Source organism: Lolium perenne, chromosome 6, assembly GCF_019359855.2.
Source record: "Lolium perenne isolate Kyuss_39 chromosome 6, Kyuss_2.0, whole genome shotgun sequence".
NCBI lineage: Eukaryota > Viridiplantae > Streptophyta > Magnoliopsida > Poales > Poaceae > Lolium > Lolium perenne.
The window spans coordinates 11991809-12004051 of record NC_067249.2 but is presented as its reverse complement, the minus strand read 5'-3'; positions in this window follow the sequence as shown (position 1 = coordinate 12004051).

Sequence of the window (12243 nt, the reverse complement as noted above, 5' to 3'; positions counted from 1 at the left end):
CTCTTCTCTATTCTCCGATCTTTTCCAACAAATCCAAAAGAGTCTCTAACCATCACCGAACAGTTAAGTGTGTTACCCTACGGTTTGAGAATACTGCAGACATGATCGAGACGTCTTCAATCAATGATCATCAATGGGACTAGGATGCCCATTATGACCCCTATGCATTCCATGAGTATACATAAGACGTTGAACCATAAATGTAGTCCTATTCCCTTTGTTACTTCGATACCAGACTTGTCAGAGGCCTGATCGTCCGTATCATCATACATAGTTCGATCTCGTTACTAACAATGTTATTCAACTCATTCCCGTGATATTCCATCCTCATGACCTAGTCATACGCTGCAGCTTCATGGATGTAATCTCACTGAATGGGCCTAGAGTACCTTTCTTTCACGTGGATGAAAACATCCCTATCTCGATACATATGCGTCAGCCTACCCCTTCGGAATACCGTTGAAAACCTTTATGATCATGTTGTTACGGTGTGATGGTTGATGCAATCAAAACAGCCTTGAGTGATAGCAATTAGATATGATTTAACGGTCTAAGAATTAGGTTGCTACGCTTATAATTATTACAACGATGAACATTGTGATTTGATCGTGTTGCAATACTTGTATTGGGTATGTCCATCAAATCATTCATGTAATGATATGATCCCACAGCGAATTGACAAGAATATCCATGATCGGGAAACCTCAATCATCCGATGAAAAGTGAGCTAGTTTGCATAAAGGCTTACTAGGGATCCTGGTTAATTTTTACATGTTTCATGTGTATCAATGTTTCCGACTAATACAATTATAGTATGGCACGAAACTTATTATGATCTTTTGATATAATAATAAACATCATTTATTATTTGCCTCTAGGGCATGCTTGATACACGTACAGCACGCGTCCGTTGGAAACCCCAAGAGGAAGGTGTGATGCGTACAACAGCAAGTTTTTCCTCTGTAAGAAACCAAGGTTATCGAACCAGTAGGAGTCAAGAAGCACGTGAAGGTTGATGGTGGCGGAGTGTAGTGCGGCGCAACACCAGGGATTCCCGCGCCAACGTGGAACCTGCACAACACAATCAAAGTACTTTGCCCCAACGTAACAGTGAGGTTGTCAATCTCACCGGCTTGCTGTAACAAAGGATTAGATGTATAGTGTGGAAGATGATGTTTGCGAAGAACAGTAAGAACAAGTATTGCAGTAGATTGTATTTGATGTAAAAGAATGAACCGGGGTCCACAGTTCACTAGTGGTGTCTCTCCAATAAGATAAATAGCATGTTGGGTGAACAAATTACAGTTGGGCAATTGACAAATAAAGAGGGCATAACAATGCACATACATATCATGATGAGTAGTGTGAAATTCAATTGGACATTACGATAAAGTACATAGACCGCTATCCAGCATGCATCTATGCCTAAAAAGTCCACCTTCGGGTTAGCATCCGCACCCCTTCCAGTATTAAGTTGCAAACAACAGACAATTGCATTAAGTATGGTGCGTAATGTAATCAACACAAATATCCTTAGACAAAGCATTGATGTTTTATCCCTAGTGGCAACAGCACATCCACAACCTTAGAACTTTCTGTCACTGTCCCAGATTAAATGGAGGCATGAACCCACTATCGAGCATAAATACTCCCTCTTGGAGTTACAAGTATCAACTTGGCCAGAGCCTCTACTAGCAACGGAGAGTATGCAAGATCTTAAACAACACATATATGATAGATTGATAATCAACATAACATAGTATTTCATATTCATCGGATCCCAACAAACGCAACATGTAACATTACAAATAGATGATCTTGATCATGTTAGGCAGCTCACAAGATCCAACAATGATAGCACATGAGGAGAAGACGACCATCTAGCTACTGCTATGGACCCATAGTCCAGGGGTGAACTACTCACACATCAATCCGGAGGCGATCATGGCGATGAAGAGTCCTACGGGAGATGATTCCCCTCTCCGGTAGGGTGCCGGAGGCGATCTCCTGAATCCCCCCGAGATGGGTGATACGCGTACAGCACGCGTCCGTTGGGAACCCCAAGAGGAAGGTGTGATGCGTACAGCGGCAAGTTTTCCCTCAGTATGAAACCAAGGTTTATCGAACCAGTAGGAGCCAAGAAGCACGTTGAAGGTTGATGGCGGCGAGATGTAGTGCGGCGCAACACGAGGGATTCCGGCGCCAACGTGGAACCTGCACAACACAAACCAAGTACTTTGCCCCAACGAAACAGCGAGGTTGTCAATCTCACCGGCTTGCTGTAACAAAGGATTAGATGTATAGTGTGGATGATGATTGTTTGCAGAAAACAGTAGAACAGTATTGCAGTAGATTGTATTTCAGTAAAGAGAATTGGACCGGGGTCCACAGTTCACTAGAGGTGTCTCTCCCATAAGATAAACAGCATGTTGGGTGAACAAATTACAGTTGGGCAATTGACAAATAGAGAGGGTATGACCATGCACATACATATTATGATGAGTATAGTGAGATTTAATTGGGTATTACGACAAAGTACATAGACCGCTATCCAGCATGCATCTATGCCTAAAAAGTCCACCTTCAGGTTATCATCCGAACCCCCTCCAGTATTAAGTTGCTAACAACATACAATTGCATTAAGTATTGCGCGTAATGTAATCAGTAACTACATCCTCGAACATAGCACCAATGTTTTATCCCTAGTGGCAACAGCACATCCATAATCTTAGAGATTTCTGTCACTTCCCTAGATTCACGGAGACATGAACCCACTATCGAGCATAAATACTCCCTCTTGGAGTTACAAGCATCTACTTGGCCAGAGCATCTACTAGTAATGGAGAGCATGCAAGATCATAAACAACACATAGACATAACTTTGATAATCAACATAACAAGTATTCTCTATTCATCGGATCCCAACAAACGCAACATATAGAATTACAGATAGATGATCTTGATCATGTTCGGCAGCTCACAAGACCCGACAATTAAGCACAATGGGGAGAAGACAACCATCTAGCTACTGCTATGGACCCATAGTCCAGGGGTAGACTACTCACACATCACTCCGGAGGCGACCATGGCGGCGTAGAGTCCTCCGGGAGATGATTCCCCTCTCCGGCAGGGTGCCGGAGGCGATCTCCTGAATCCCCCGAGATGGGATTGGCGGCGGCGGCGTCTCTGGAAGGTTTTCCGTATCGTGGCTCTCGGTACTGGGGGTTTCGCGACGAAGGCTATTTGTAGGCGGAAGGGCAGGTCAAGGGGCGTCACGAGGGGCCCACACCATAGGCCGGCGCGGCCAGGGCTTGGGCCACGCCGCCCTATGGTTTGGCTGCCTCGTGGCCCCACTTCGTCTCCTCTTCGGTCTTCTGGAAGCTTCGTGGCAAAATAGGACCCTGGGCGTTGATTTCGTCCAATTCCGAGAATATTTCTTTACTAGGATTTCTGAAACCAAAAACAGCAGAAAAACAAAGAATCGGCACTTCGGCATCTTGTTAATAGGTTAGTTCCAGAAAATGCACGAATATGACATAAAGTGTGCATAAAACATGTAGATATCATCAATAATGTGGCATGGAACATAAGAAATTATCGATACGTCGGAGACGTATCAGCATCCCCAAGCTTAGTTCCTGCTCGTCCCGAGCAGGTAAACGATAAACAAAGATAATTTCTGGAGTGACATGCCATCATAACCTTGATCATACTATTTGTAAGCATATGTAGTGAATGCAGCGATCAAAACAATGTATATGACATGAGTAAACAACTGAATCATATAGCAAAGACTTTTCATGAATAGTACTTCAAGACAAGCATCAATAAGTCTTGCATAAGAGTTAACTCATAAAGCAATAATTCATAGTAGAGGCATTGAAGCAACACATAGGAAGATTAAGTTTCAGCTGTTGCTTTCAACTTGTAACATGTATATCTCATGGATATTGTCAACATAGAGTAATATAATAAGTGCAATATGCAAGTATGTAGGAATCAATGCACAGTTCACACAAGTGTTTGCTTCTTGAGATGGAGAGAAATAGGTGAACTGACTCAACAATAAAAGTAAAAGAAAGATCCTTCAAAGAGGAAAGCATCGATTGCTATATTTGTGCTAGTGCTTTGATTTTGAAAACAAGAAACAATTTTGTCAACGGTAGTAATAAAGCATATGTGTTATGTAAATTATATCTTACAAGTTGCAAGCCTCATGCATAGTATACTAATAGTGCCCGCACCTTGTCCTAATTAGCTTGGACTACCGGGATTATCGCAATGCGCATGTTTTAACCAAGTGTCACAAAGGGGTACCTCTATGCCGCCTGTACAAAGGTCTAAGGAGAAAGCTCGCATCGGATTTCTCGCTATTGATTATTCTCAACTTAGACATCCATACCGGGACAACATAGACAACAGATAATGGACTCCTCTTTTATGCATAAGCATGTAGCAACAATTAATTTTCTCATATGAGATTGAGGATATTGTCCAAAACTGAAACTTCCACCATGGATCATGGCTTTAGTTAGCGGCCCAATGTTCTTCTCTAACAATATGCATGCTCTAACCATAAGGTGGTAGATCTCCCTTACTTCAGACAAGATGAACATGCATAGCAACTCACATGATATTCAACAAAGAGTAGTTGATGGCGTCCCCAGTGAACATGGTTATCGCACAACGAGCAACTTAATAAGAGATAAAATGCATAAGTACATATTCAATACCACAATAGTTTTTAAGCTATTTGTCCCATGAGCTATATATTGCAAAGGTGGAGAATGGAAATTTAAAGGTAGCACTCAAGCAATTTACTTTGGAATGGCGGAGAAATACCATGTAGTAGGTAGGTATGGTGGACACAAATGGCATAGTGGTTGGCTCAAGTATTTTGGATGCATGAGAAGTATTCCCTCTCGATACAAGGTTTAGGCTAGCAAGGCTATTTGAAACAAACACAAGGATGAAGCGGTGCAGCAAAACTCACATAAAAGACATATTGAAATCATTATAAGACTCTACACCGTCTTCCTTGTTGTTCAAACTCAATACTAGAAATTATCTAGACCTTAGAGAGACCAAATATGCAAACCAAATTTTAGCATGCTCTATGTATTTCTTCATTAATAGGTGCAAAGTATATGATGCAAGAGCTTAATCATGAGCACAACAATTGCCAAGTATCACATTATCCAAGACATTTTAGCAATTGCTACATGTATCATTTTCCAATTCCAACCATATAACAATTTAACGAAGAAGAACTTCGCCATGAATACTATGAGTAGAGCCTAAGGACATACTTGTCCATATGCAACAGCGGAGCGTGTCTCTCTCCCATACAATGAATGCTAGGATCCATTTTATTCAAACAAAACAAAAACAAAAACAAACCGACGCTCCAAGAAAAGCACATAAGATGTGATGGAATAAAAATATAGTTTCAGGGGAGGAACCTGATAATGTTGTCGATGAAGAAGGGGATGCCTTGGGCATCCCCAAGCTTAGACGCTTGAGTCTTCTTGATATATGCAGGGGTGAACCACCGGGGCATCCCCAAGCTTAGAGCTTTCACTCTCCTTGATCATGTTGTATCATCTCCCTCTCTTGATCCTTGAAAACTTCCTCCACACCAAACTTAGAACAACTCATTAGAGGGTTAGTGCACAATCAAAATATACATGTTTAGAGGCGACATAATCATTCTTAACACTTCTGGACATTGCACAAAGCTACTGAAAGTCAATGGAATCGAAATATCCATCGAACATAACAAAACTGGCAATGCGAAATAAAAGGCAGAATCTGTCAAAAACAGAACAGTTCGTATTGACGAATTTTATTGAGGCACCATACTTGCTCAAATGAAAATGCTCAAATTGAATGAAAGTTGCGTACATATCTGTGGATCACTCACGTAAATTGGCATAATTTTCTGAGTTACCTACAGAGAATTTTGCCCAGATTCGTGACAGCAAAGAAATCTGTTTCTGCGCAGTAATCCAAATCTAGTATGAACTTTACTATCAACGACTTTACTTGGCACAACAAAACACTAAACTAAGATAAGGAGAGGTTGCTACAGTAGTAAACAACTTCCAAGACACAAATATAAAACAAAGTACTGTAGTAAAAAAACATGGGTTGTCTCCCATAAGCGCTTTTCTTTAACGCCTTTCAGCTAGGCGCAGAAAGTGTGTATCAAGTATTATCAAGAGATGGTGTATCGTTATCATGAGTTCCCCCATCCGTAGTGGTACTAAGGGCTTTGTCAATTTTAGGCCTATAATAATACTTCTTTGGTTTAGGCACTTTAGAGACATACATAAACTTTTGCTCCTTACCCACATAAGCTTTCTCCTTATATTTAAGAGAAGAAAATGTTGAACCCAAGGTTCCCATAGCTTTTTCAAGTTCGTCAATCCTATTGGTTTGATCATCATGGACAACACAAGTTCCTAGGACACTAATTCTTTCATCAATTCCTCCTAAGGATTTATCAAGTTCATCAGTTTTATCAAGTAACATTTCCAATTTAGTTTCAATACTTGGAAAAATTCTCTCTATGGTTTCCAATTTTTTCATAACATCTTCAAGAGAGATTTCAGTTTTAACTTCATCAACAGGGGGTATTCCAAATAGACTCTCAATAATGCAGCTAGCTTCTAATGCAGGAGTACTTAGGAAGTTACCTCCCGCGAGACAATCAAGAACATACCTATTCCAGCTAGAGATACCAACATAAAAATTCCTGAGTAAAATAGTGGTGGAGTGTTTCTTAGTGCACCTATTATGGGCATTACTAATTCTATACCAAGCATCTCTTAAACATTCTCCCCCTTGTTGCTTAAACGAACGAACTTCAACTTCAGGATTACTCATTTTAGCAATAGTAAATAAAGCAAACTAGATAAAGTAAATGCAAGTAACTAATTTTTTTGTGTTTTTGATATAGCAAACAAGATAGCAAATAAAGTAAAACTAGCAACTAATTTTTTTGTATTTTGATTTAGTGCAGCAAACAAAGTAGTAAATAAAACTAAGCAAGACAAAAACAAAGTAAAGAGATTGGGATGTGGAGACTCCCCTTGCAGCGTGTCTTGATCTCCCCGGCAACGGCGCCAGAAAAAGTGCTTGATACGCGTACAGCACGCGTCCGTTGGGAACTCCAAGAGGAAGGTGTGATGCGTACAGCGGCAAGTTTTCCCTCAGTATGAAACCAAAGTTTATCGAACCAGTAGGAGCCAAGAAGCACGTTGAAGGTTGATGGCGGCGAGATGTAGTGCGGCGCAACACCAGGGATTCCGGCGCCAACGTGGAACCTGCACAACACAAACCAAGTACTTTGCCCCAACGAAACAGCGAGGTTGTCAATCTCACCGGCTTGCTGTAACAAAGGATTAGATGTATAGTGTGGATGATGATTGTCTGTAGAAAACAGTAGAGAACGATATTGCAGATTGTATTTCAGTAAAGAGAATTGGACCGGGGTCCACAGTTCACTAGAGGTGTCTCTCCCATAAGATAAACAGCATGTTGGGTGAACAAATTACAGTTGGGCAATTGACAAATAGAGAGGGCATGACCATGCACATACATATTATGATGAGTATAGTGAGATTTAATTGGGCATTACGACAAAGTACATAGACCGCTATCCAGCATGCATCTATGCCTAAAAAGTCCACCTTCAGGTTATCATCCGAACCCCCTCCAGTATTAAGTTGCTAACAACAGACAATTGCATTAAGTATTGCGCGTAATGTAATCAGTAACTACATCCTCGAACATAGCACCAATGTTTTATCCCTAGTGGCAACAGCACATCCATAATCTTAGAGATTTCTGTCACTTCCCCAGATTCACGGAGACATAAACCCACTATCGAGCATAAATACTCCCTCTTGGAGTTACAAGCATCTACTTGGCCAGAGCATCTACTAGTAACGGAGAGCATGCAAGATCATAAACAACACATAGACATAACTTTGATAATCAACATAACAAGTATTCTCTATTCATCGGATCCCAACAAACGCAACATATAGAATTACAGATAGATGATCTTGATCATGTTCGGCAGCTCACAAGACCCGACAATTAAGCACAATGGGGAGAAGACAACCATCTAGCTACTGCTATGGACCCATAGTCCAGGGGTAGACTACTCACACATCACTCCGGAGGCGACCATGGCGGCGTAGAGTCCTCCGGGAGATGATTCCCCTCTCCGGCAGGGTGCCGGAGGCGATCTCCTGAATCCCCCGAGATGGGATTGGCGGCGGCGGCGTCTCTGGAAGGTTTTCCGTATCGTGGCTCTCGGTACTGGGGGTTTCGCGACGAAGGCTATTTGTAGGCGGAAGGGCAGGTCAAGGGGCGTCATGAGGGGCCCACACCATAGGTCGGCGCGGCCAGGGCTTGGGCCGCGCCGCCCTATGGTTTGGCTGCCTCGTGGCCCCACTTCGTCTCCTCTTCGGTCTTCTGGAAGCTTCGTGGCAAAATAGGACCCTGGGCGTTGATTTCGTCCAATTCCGAGAATATTTCTTTACTAGGATTTCTGAAACCAAAAACAGCAGAAAACAGCAACTGGCACTTCGGCATCTTGTTAATAGGTTAGTTCCAGAAAATGCACGAATATGACATAAAGTGTGCATAAAACATGTAGATATCATCAATAATGTGGCATGGAACATAAGAAATTATCGATACGTCGGAGACCTATCAATGGGATCCCCGGCAACGGCGCCAGAAAAACGTTACTTGATACGCGTACAGCACGCGTCCGTTGGGAACCCCAAGAGGAAGGTGTGATGCGTACAGCAGCAAGTTTTCCCTCAGTAAGAAACCAAGGTTATCGAACCAGTATGAGTCAAGAAGCACGTGAAGGTTGATGGTGGCGGAGTGTAGTGCGGCGCAACACCAGGGATTCCGACGCCAACTTGGAACCTGCACAACACAATCAAAGTACTTTGCCCAACGTAACAGTGAGATTGTCAATCTCACCGGCTTGCTGTAACAAAGGATTAGATGTATAGTGTGGAAGGTGATGTTTGCGAAGAACAGTAAGAACAAGTATTGCAGTAGATTGTATTCGATGTAAAAGAATGTACCGGGGTCCACAGTTCACTAGTGGTGTCTCTCCAATAAGATAAATAGCATGTTGGGTGAATAAATTACAGTTGGGCAATTGACAAATAAAGAGGGCATAACAATGCACATACATATCATGATGAGTAGTGTGAAATTCAATTGGGCATTACGACAAAATACATAGACCGCTATCCAGCATGCATCTATGCCTAAAAAGTCCACCTTTGGGTTAGCATCCGCACCCCTTCCAGTATTAATTTGCAAACAACAGACAATTGCATTAAGTATGGTGCGTAATGTAATCAACACAAATATCCTTAGACAAAGCACTGATGTTTTATCCCTAGTGGCAACAGCACATCCACAACTTTAGAACTTTCTATCACTGTCCCAGATTAAATGGAGGCATGAACCCACTATCGAGCATAAATACTCCCTCTTGGAGTTACAAGTATCAACTTGGCCAGAGCCTCTACTAGCAACGGAGATCATGCAAGATCTTAAACAACACATATATGATAGATTGATAATCAACATAACATAGTATTCCATATTCATCGGATCCCAACAAACGCAACATGTAGCATTACAAATAGATGATCTTGATCATGTTAGGCAGCTCACAAGATCCAACAATGATAGCACATGAGGAGAAGACGACCATCTAGCTACTGCTATGGACCCATAGTCCAGGGGTGAACTACTCACACATCAATCCGGAGGCGATCATGGCGATGAAGAGTCCTCCGGGAGATGATTTCCCTCTCCGGCAGGGTGCCGGAGGCGATCTCCTGAATCCCCCGAGATAGGATTGGCGGCGGCGGCATCTCTGGAAGGTTTTCCGTATCGTGGCTCTCGGTACTGGGGTATTCGCGACGAAGGCTTTAAGTAGGCGGAAGGGTAGGTTTAGGGGCATCACAAGGGGCCCACACAACAGGGCGGCGCGGGCCCCTCCTTGGCCGCGCCGCCTTAGTGTGGCGCCACCTCGTGGCCCCACTTCGTATCTCCTTCGATCTTCTGGAAGCTTCGTGGAAAAATAAGACCCTGGGCGTTGATTTCGTCCAATTCCGAGAATATTTCCTTTGTAGGATTTCTGAAACCAAAAACAGCAGAAAACAGCAACTGGCTCTTCGGCATCTTGTCAATAGGTTAGTGCCGGAAAATGCATAAATATGACATAAAGTGTGTATAAAACATGTGAGTATCATCGTAAAAGTAGCATGGAACATAAGAAATTATAGATACGTTTGAGACGTATCAGGGCACTATATCCAAAAGTCTGAAAACATGGAAATTTTGAGTTACAGGATAATTTAAAATTAAGATGAACAAATCTTTGTAATGTATTCTTAGCAGCTATGAATACAAATTCCACAAAACCAAAGAGGAAAAACTTGTATTGCCAAGCATGCTATTTTCTTGAGAAAGATGTTCTTAACAAAGATTTTCCCTCTCATCTCTCTCCCTGGAGAAAGTGAAACTGAACAAAGATTGTTGACCTTACCTCCATATATCATAGTAGCGCAACAGAATGTATTCCATAACCAAACTTTACATATAGAGGAGAAACGAAATGATAATGATCATACCATCTTAATTAAAGATTTATTAAAATAAGTAGGATTTGATGATACATTCTGCCTCTAGCGGAATAATATACATAATTCACTTGTCTTCAAATAAGACATACCGACGAACTAGAAAGAAGTGATGGTGGACCTAAATACGAGAAATGACTTAAGAGTCATGAAATCCTATATTTAGATACATTTAAGATAGCGTGGTATTTTGATAATTGATCTTATTGAGTAAATACGTTACTTGACATTCCGTATGAAGAAATGAAACTTCAAGAAAGGCATCAAGCTCGATTTGTCACAAAGTATGTTTTGACAAATTCAAAAAAATTACTACATTTGTATAGCAATGTTTGAGTCATTACTAAAATTGTATATTTTCAATATTCGGATGAATCCCGGTGATCCCATACGTTTATCTCATATTCGTGAAACCATAGTTAAGTTTATTCTTCATTGTCTAGTGAGAAATGAAAATATGTTTATGATCTGTAAAGGATAGTAAACTTGACCGTAAGATGTTATGTTGGTACAAGTTATGACACTAAACTGGAAGATTGGAGATCTCGAACTAATAAAAGTCTTAAGTTGAAGTAAGAGTGGTTAGACATGGAAGCAGCATTGGATGTACTATCTTTTAAATCTACATTGATAGTTTGCGTGAGAAAGTTTGACTTTCCGCTGAGTGTGTTTTCTTGTGTACATGATCAAGTGAAAATCCAATTGACTGAACAAAAAGTCATTGGTTACACAGGAAGAAAAAACACACATTAGTGCCAAACGTATAAATTACAAATTATCAGTTTGTTGATGGAGTAATGTCAAATTCGGTCACACTAACAATTTGCGAAAAAAAACATACGGATCTGAATGATTCACATTATTAAGAGAACCTTTTCCACGAGAAAGCATGATCGATAGCACATATATGATAGGGTGTTAACAAATGCAACTATATTATTTGTACTCTATTGCAAGTGGGAGACTTTTGGATATAGTGCCCTAGAGGCAAATAATAAAGGATGTTTATTATTATATCAAAAGTTCATAATAAGTTGTATGTCATTCTATAACTATATTAATCGAAAATATTGATACGCGTGTGGTATGTAAACAAACCAGTATCCCTAGTGAGCCTTTGTGCAAACTAGCTCATTGGTCATCTGATGATTGAAGTTGCCCGATCATGGACATTCTTGTCAATTGGCAATGGGATCATATCATTAGATGAATGATATGATATATGATGGGCATGCCCAATATAAGTATTGCAACATGATCAAATCACAAAGTTTACCGTTCCGATAATTATGAAAGCATAGTAATATAATTCTTAGATCATCATATCATATATATTCGCTATCACTAGAGGCTGCCTTGATTGCATCAACCGTCACATCGTAACAAGGTGATCATAAAGGTGTTCTCAAGTATTCCGATGGGATAGGCTGGGGTGTATGTATTGAGATCGGGTTTTATTCATCCACATGATGGAAAGATAATTTGGGCCCACTCGGCGAGATTACATCCATGAAGCTACAACGTATGGCTAGGTCATGAGGATGGAATA